The sequence below is a fragment of the Anomalospiza imberbis genome, chromosome 5 (assembly GCF_031753505.1).
Source record: "Anomalospiza imberbis isolate Cuckoo-Finch-1a 21T00152 chromosome 5, ASM3175350v1, whole genome shotgun sequence".
Classification (NCBI taxonomy): Eukaryota; Metazoa; Chordata; class Aves; order Passeriformes; family Viduidae; genus Anomalospiza; species Anomalospiza imberbis.
Genome location: NC_089685.1, coordinates 42,567,510 through 42,574,825, shown reverse-complemented (window position 1 = coordinate 42,574,825; position 7,316 = coordinate 42,567,510).

The window sequence follows — 7,316 nt, the reverse complement described above, 5'->3', positions numbered from 1 at the left end:
TGTAGTGCTGATGAGACCCAAAGCTGTTGTCTACATCTTTGATAGACTTCCCTGACAGGTTATGTGGTAATAAAAATCTCACATAAGATAGTCTATTTGAAAAATACTAGATTTTATTCTGTATAGCAAATGGAAAAAAAAATCCCTTTGTCATATTTACATAGACAAAATTTTGCAATTCAATACACTAAGGACCAGGATTCAGAGACCAAAGTCACAAATCACCTTGTAGAGCTCATTTTCCAATTACTTGATTCACAAAAAAAATCTCTGCTTTACTTTTTAACAGGGTTTCCATGTAAATATTAGAAAGTTTCCCTCTTGGGATAGTTTGAGCAACTCTTCTCCTTCAGAGGAGGAGATTTAATACCTTTTTCTAGAGACAAGGCCCCCAGGAAAGACCCACTAGATATAACATAAGTACCTGTTCATTCTGTTCTATGGTAACAAGTGGCAAATAACCCCTGCACAACTTCAGTGATAAAGGCTTGATGAAAGACTTCAGCAAAAAAAAAATCCCTTTAAACATAACAGATCAACCTAAACCATCTGGTATTTGTTCATTGTCTAAGTTCCCTTTCATCTTGCTGAACACATATGCCCATTTAAAATGTAAATGATAAATTTCTGTTGGGCCAGACAATGGAAACTGTTCACAGAGACCTCACTCTTCACCCTCACTGCCACTTTCTAGAAGTGAACACACATTGAACATCAAACAAAGTTGGCATGGTTTGAGCTGGGAGGAAGAAGATGCAGTGAGGTAAGGACAGGATATGGAATCATATGATGAAGTAAGACAGGAAATCAACAGTGTGGAGAGCAGAGACAGATCATTTTTGTTCTCTCCTATCTTGCTGAAAGGCAGATTAGCAAAATTCCAAAAGTCTTAGACCCTAGCTGCATTTAGCTTTATTTTCAAGAAATTCTAGCCTTTCCTTTCCATCCACATGCCACCTCTCATGCCATCATCAACTCGTCATGTTCCCAGCAGAACACATGTGCTCTGAGAAAGGTAAAAATTCAGAAGTTGAGGGGAAGGTGAGGGAGAGCACTAGAGCCCCTTTCACAGCTGCTGCACTAGGTTGAATCAGCCCCTGAGCTCTTGTACAGAGGTCAAGCTCCACACCATGGTGATGGATTTGCTGCCCATACCACATCTGTTTCAGGGAAGAAGGTGCATTTCTGTTGGAGAGGGCAAACCTTGCTAATCATGAAGAACATGGTGCACCTCAATTATACAAAGGAATATGGATGTTCAGATGTCTGGTCCTCAAGCATATTCTATGGTGCAAACCTGCAATGTCAAGACTTTTGCAAGATACTCTTAGATCAAGGACAGCGAGTAAAGAGCATACTGTAAATAAAACAACTATTGTGCTCCAGAAGTCAAGAAATACTAAATGGAATGTAATGTCTCTAAACTTTGCCTCAGAAGAAACATCCAAAATCATAGACCAGAGCTCTGTCTCTTGTGTAGTGGTCAATTGTACTCATCTAATGCAGATCTTATTCAGTTGTGGAAATTTAGTCAGGGAGTTCACAGGTTTTGTGTGTATATTTTCCTTTTTTGTGTGGGTGTGTGCTTTCCCTTACTGCATTAGAGTGTTATTAGAGGTAATACAGTTACTACTCTTCCCACTTCAGATAACAGTTCAAAGGTTAGCAGCAGCAGCAGCAATGCCAAGGTTACATGTTTGAATCATGTATGGGCCAATCTGCTACTGCTTTCTACAATTCCTGTCCAGACATATACCAAAGTCATGAAAGTGAACAAAGCCCTGTCTCTTCAGGGGTAATTCCTGCCACTTGGCCTCTGCTGGAAAGACAATGTTCATAAAACAGCTCCTGTTAGAGAATCACAAAAGTAAAACCAGTGCTGATTTTAAAATAAAAGATTGCTATTATTACATTTCATATATTTTATCTTCAGTGCAGCAGTTGTGTGTTTGACATCTTTTAAGAATGTGTGCAAGGACTATCACAGGAGAAATTAAGAACTTGTAAATAATTTCTTGGCCTGGGGAACTGAACAGCACTGGGAGAACATAAGGTGTCTGAAACAGCAGACTTATCTTACCCTTGAAATCTTCTTGGTAAATCCTGTTAACTTAGGCTTTTTTGAGTGATGCAGCTATTTCAGCTGCTGGGTTCTGGAGGTGGGAAGCACACAGGGTTACCTCAGCAGCATAATCCATTGACCAGTGCAAATACTTCTTCAGCCACAAACTCAGCTTGGGAGACCCACGATAATCTCAACCATGTAATTACTTTAAGTTACAGGGAGTTGATGTTAAATGTCTAGTTTCTAGTAAATATCTCACTTGAAAGTAAATACATGAAGACATGTTCTGCAGAAAGGCTGAAGCTATCAGGGTTCAACCAGGAGACAAGTAATGACATTAAATCAAACTCTTAATTGTGAGGATTAAGCTACATGTCTAAAAGATTTTCCCTTGATGCAATGAAACTGACGTGCCAGTGCAGTTTGAAATAAGTTGTATTTGCTTAGTCAATATGGCTCTCCAGTGAGCACCTTTGATACCTCACTCAAAATTGATCACATATAAGGGAGCGTTACTAGCTAAATGGGCTGCTAGAGAAATCTTTGACTTGAGAAGATCCCCAAAATACTACAATCTGACCAGGAGATAAAGAATGACTACAGAACCTGCTATAATTAACATTATAAGCCAGAAAGCTTTCCAAAAAGTCATTGTGGTTAATGAAAGCACTGATCTCTTATGTGGAGTTTGGGATCACACACTGTACCTTGGATAACATCTAGGGTCACCTTGATCAAGAAAAGACTGTGAACCTTCCTCTTTTTTTTTCTTTTTTCTTTTTTTTTAAATTTCTCTGGGGTGCTGGGCTCAGAACTGTCAATATTCATAAGCAAAGACTGTAGCTATCTCTAGAAAAAAAAGCCTTAGGCAGATTTTGTTTCAGTAATGTACAGCGTCAGCTAATCATTTCATGGACTGCTGCTGCCATCGTGTGTTGATAAATAGTGACACTTGAAATCATACCAAAGCCTGACACTAAGGCTTGTCTTTACTTGTTTGGTAAACTCGAACCTATGCCCATTTTTTTCCCTTTCATCTTTAATGATAGCTGAAGGAATGAAAAACTCTTTGATGATAAAAACAAAGGAAGAGTATGTGAAATGGTTTTGCTTTTGTTTTTATTGAGGGGCTTTTTTTCTTGGCTTTGGTATTTTGTTTGGGGTTTTTAAATCATCCTAGAAAATAAAAAAAATTAAAAAGAGGAAAATCTCCTTTTTGTATAGCATATCGCAAACAATTATTTTATATATTTTTAAAATTCTACTTTTTTATTTAAATAAGTAGACTTTAAATGCCATTCAAAGAATTTATGTTGCAGGGCATGATACTATACAGATAATCTCTCTAATCATTAAGTACAAAAGTTCAGAGTCCTTGACGATATCTCTCAGCAAAAGTAAACACAGTTTCTGGTCTGAATGTGGATATGCATCACTTACTATGAAACCATAAGCCTGGTCTGACAGTACCAGTGGATGGACAGGGAGCCTAAAACAATAAATACACAGCTATTCACAGCAACACAAAATCTGCAAACTTCCAAAGACAAACACAGCCCCAAAAATCCTCATCGTTATCTTTGTGTGGTGAGAATAAGGACATGCTTTTCTTCAACATAGCTGTCATCTATAAAGCTTTTTGTCTCACCATAACAGACACACTAAAAAAAAAAAAAAAAAAAAAAAAAAAGTTTTTATTTAATTTAGTCCCATCCCTGCCAGTGCTCAAGGCCAGACTGGGGCTTTTGAGAAGCCTGGTCTAAAGGGAGATGTGCCTGCCCATGGCAGGGAGATTGGAACCATATGATCTTTAAGATCCCTTCCAGGCCAAACCATTCTGTAATTCTGTGATGTATTAGTTTTTATTCTGTATCACTACAAGCCAACAAGAAGAATGCTACAAATAGTACCTGGTGTTATGTAAATATGCTGTTTCTAGAAAATTAATCTCAAGATAAGCCTGGTATCGATCTTTCCATGTTCCACACTGAAAAAGTAGGAATTCATTTCAACAGCTGACACAAAGGGCTGGATACAGGATTTTGAGTCAGGAGGGTGAGAAAGGCTTTTTGAAGGTGCTGACTTTCTGTGCCAGCTCGTGACAGCTATGTAGTCCCTCCACACCCTTCTTCACCCTTCTTGCCCAGGACAACTTTCCCTCAGTCCCACGAGGTGTTTGGAGGGAAGCACAGACCAGGGCTGGTGATGGTATCAGGGCTGGTGATGGTATCAGAGCCAGAGATCCAATTTGTCCCAGTGAGGCCTGGCCTGGGCCTGCAGGGCCCACACAAAGGGGCCCCCTACTGACTGATGGACTGTGCCCTTGTCACCAGCTCCATGTCACTGCCAAGCACCACTGGCTCCTCCAGGCAGGGTGGCACAGCAGTCTGTCACAGAGTGCCCACAGAAAGAGCCTCTGCAGGACAGCAGGTTGTCAGCACAGAGGGGGCAAGGTACAAGGCTCCTTCACAGGCCTGCCAGGTAAGCACCCCCCATGGGGCCATGGCTGCAGGGCCAGGCCGGAGCTGGAGGGAAAACCAACCCCCATACCGCTCCCCCAGGCGTGCCATGCTGCTGGCTGCGGTCACTGCTAGGCAGCGCATAAAGGCACAGCAAGGTGAGCACAGGGACAAGAGCCCACGGCAGTGCCACCAAGTACAGGCAAGAGACATGCTCATCATGCTCCTGTGTAGCAACAGGGCTGGCAGGGGCAGGCGACAACAGCAGGAATGGAAGCACAGGGGCAGAAGGCACGTTAACGGAGACAGTCGGCGAGGGCAACAGAAGAGAGAGAAGCACATCATGGAGCAGGACCCCTGTGCATCTTCTTCAAATGGCTGTGAGAGACAGGGTGGCCAGCACAGTAGTCCTGTGCATGGACCGCAGCAGAAGCAGCCTGGGAAGGCACGGTGGCAGGATCACAAGTGCAGCAGGAATTGGAAGCAACAACGACTGCAATGCACTGAGCCCCTGCACCAAGACCAGGCAGGTGAGCAGAGTGGCAGTGATGAAAAGAGCGAATGGCTCTGGAATGCAAAGAAGTGCTGCTGGATCACAACCTCACATTTGCCAGCAGCAATACAGCGAGAGGCAAGAGCACGCCTCCGGCCCATGAACCTGGCAGGATACCGCCTGCCAGGGATGTGCACACCCCACAACACCAACCAGTACTTCATGGGCTACCGCGAGTACAGAGATGAAAGAGAAGCGGCAGTGGAGGTGTCCGGAGAAGTTAGTGACTGCAGCACTGAAGATGAGGATTTCCCTCCGATGGCTGATTTCCCTTCCACAGATCAGTAAGCGGAAGGCACATCAGCAGAAGAGGAAGAGGAGAGCACATGGCCTGCCTGCCAGGACTGCAAGTGACAAGACGATCTCATGTGAAATCCAAACCAGAGTGACAGCACAAGGAAAGTGTCTGACTTGTAAAATCATCAGCTATTAAGAGCAGGCAACCACTTGACATTCAGCTCCCTAAATAAATATATATATTTGTACACTTCTAACCCTGCTGCCTACTGTCTAATGATTCACATACACTAAGAGACGGCTGGCAGAAAAAGAACTTGAAGGTTAACATTGCATACGTCAAAGAGGTCAAAACTGCTGCCCCAGAGATTTTTTTTTAGAGACCTTTTGTTCCCATCAGATACATATATGCCATTCAGGAAGGTTTTCCAAGTAATACTGAAGTATTAAATATTTTACTATTGTATTATATATGTATTATTATTAACATAATATTTAAGTTATATGCTTATTTAAGTTATAAGTTATATTTAAGTTTTATGTTGTACTGAAAAGAGAAAGCCTAACTTTCTCTTTAGGCTTTTTTGAGCATTAGAAAAAAAAAGGAGAGTACTTGATAGATAAATATACTTTTTGCTATAAACAGACACTACAACCTGTTTATTGATGACTGATGTCTGCATTTGCATATATACAAGCAAATTAAATGCATTGCAAAAAATAAGAGAAAGAGAATAAAATAATCCCATTTAGATCACAGACCATGCACCCTGACCTGTCATGAATGCTCATATAGTTTTCCTTTTAGAAGATGCCAAGAAGAAGCAGAGGGTTGGTGATATATAGCCATGGAAACCAACACAAAGATACTAGTATTCCCAACAGTCAAGTCTCTTGGCTTAAGAAGCTGCTTGAGAGAGAGTGATGCTGATGTGGGCTAGGGATTTTAAATGGGGAGAAGGAAAAATGTTAGTGGGAAAGGTTGTGGACCTCATCCTTATATTTGTAGCCAAAGATAAAATGAGGTGCCACAAGCCTTTTTTAACTTTGGTCTAAGTTGAGAGAAGATTTAAAACTTGGTTTGTTATACAAGTATAACATTTTTTCATGTTTATAGTGAAACAAATCACTAAAAAATAGAAATAAAATCAATATTAAATACAATGTTGCTATAGGTGTTGATAGGTGTTCTGTGCAAATCAACTATACATATTTGTATATATAAATAGACATATTTTAATTTCTTGAACCCTTCATAAAAGTAAGTGCCTACCTAGATCTGTGGATCTATTTTTCTTCCTTGGGCTTTTTCCTCCAACTAATTTTTAAAAGTCCTAAATTCTCCTCCTGCAGTTCACCCTTTAATCTCATAATGCTTTCATACTTTTGGTTTTCATCCTTCACACTCTTCTTCACTGCTAGTTAATAGAAACCATCTTAAATCATTAGAACTTGAACATTTAGCAGGATGCAAATCTCTTATTTGGCAGAAAGCCTCATTTTTAGCTCCCATATCCTGACATAGCCCTCAAGATGATATCAGGGACTGTAATAAGATAGGGTGGTGTTGAGAGAGAGAGGAAGTAAGAGAGAGGCAGTAAAGCAAGAAAAGCTTTGATATGCCATAAAATAAAGAGCAGAAGTTTATGCTAGACTTATCAAACCCTTGCTTAATTGAAAACCATGTTACTAAATTTATTCCTCAGTGTAATTTTCTATCTTTTTACTGTCTGTAAAAATTACTTCAAATTCACTAATCATGAAAAAAACAATTTGAATAAATGTAAGGTTAATAGTCTCCTTATAGTGTCTCCTTTTGGTGTATTTTTGTCTTTCAAAGACAATAAAAACCTTCATAAAACTTTGGCTTTCAAAAGGGATCTTGATAGACTGCAGCACCGGGCAATCAATAATGGGACAAAATTTAACAAGTACAAGTGCCATATTCTGCTCCTAGGAAAAGAGAAGGACACAAGTATAAACTGGAAGAGGAGTGGCTGGA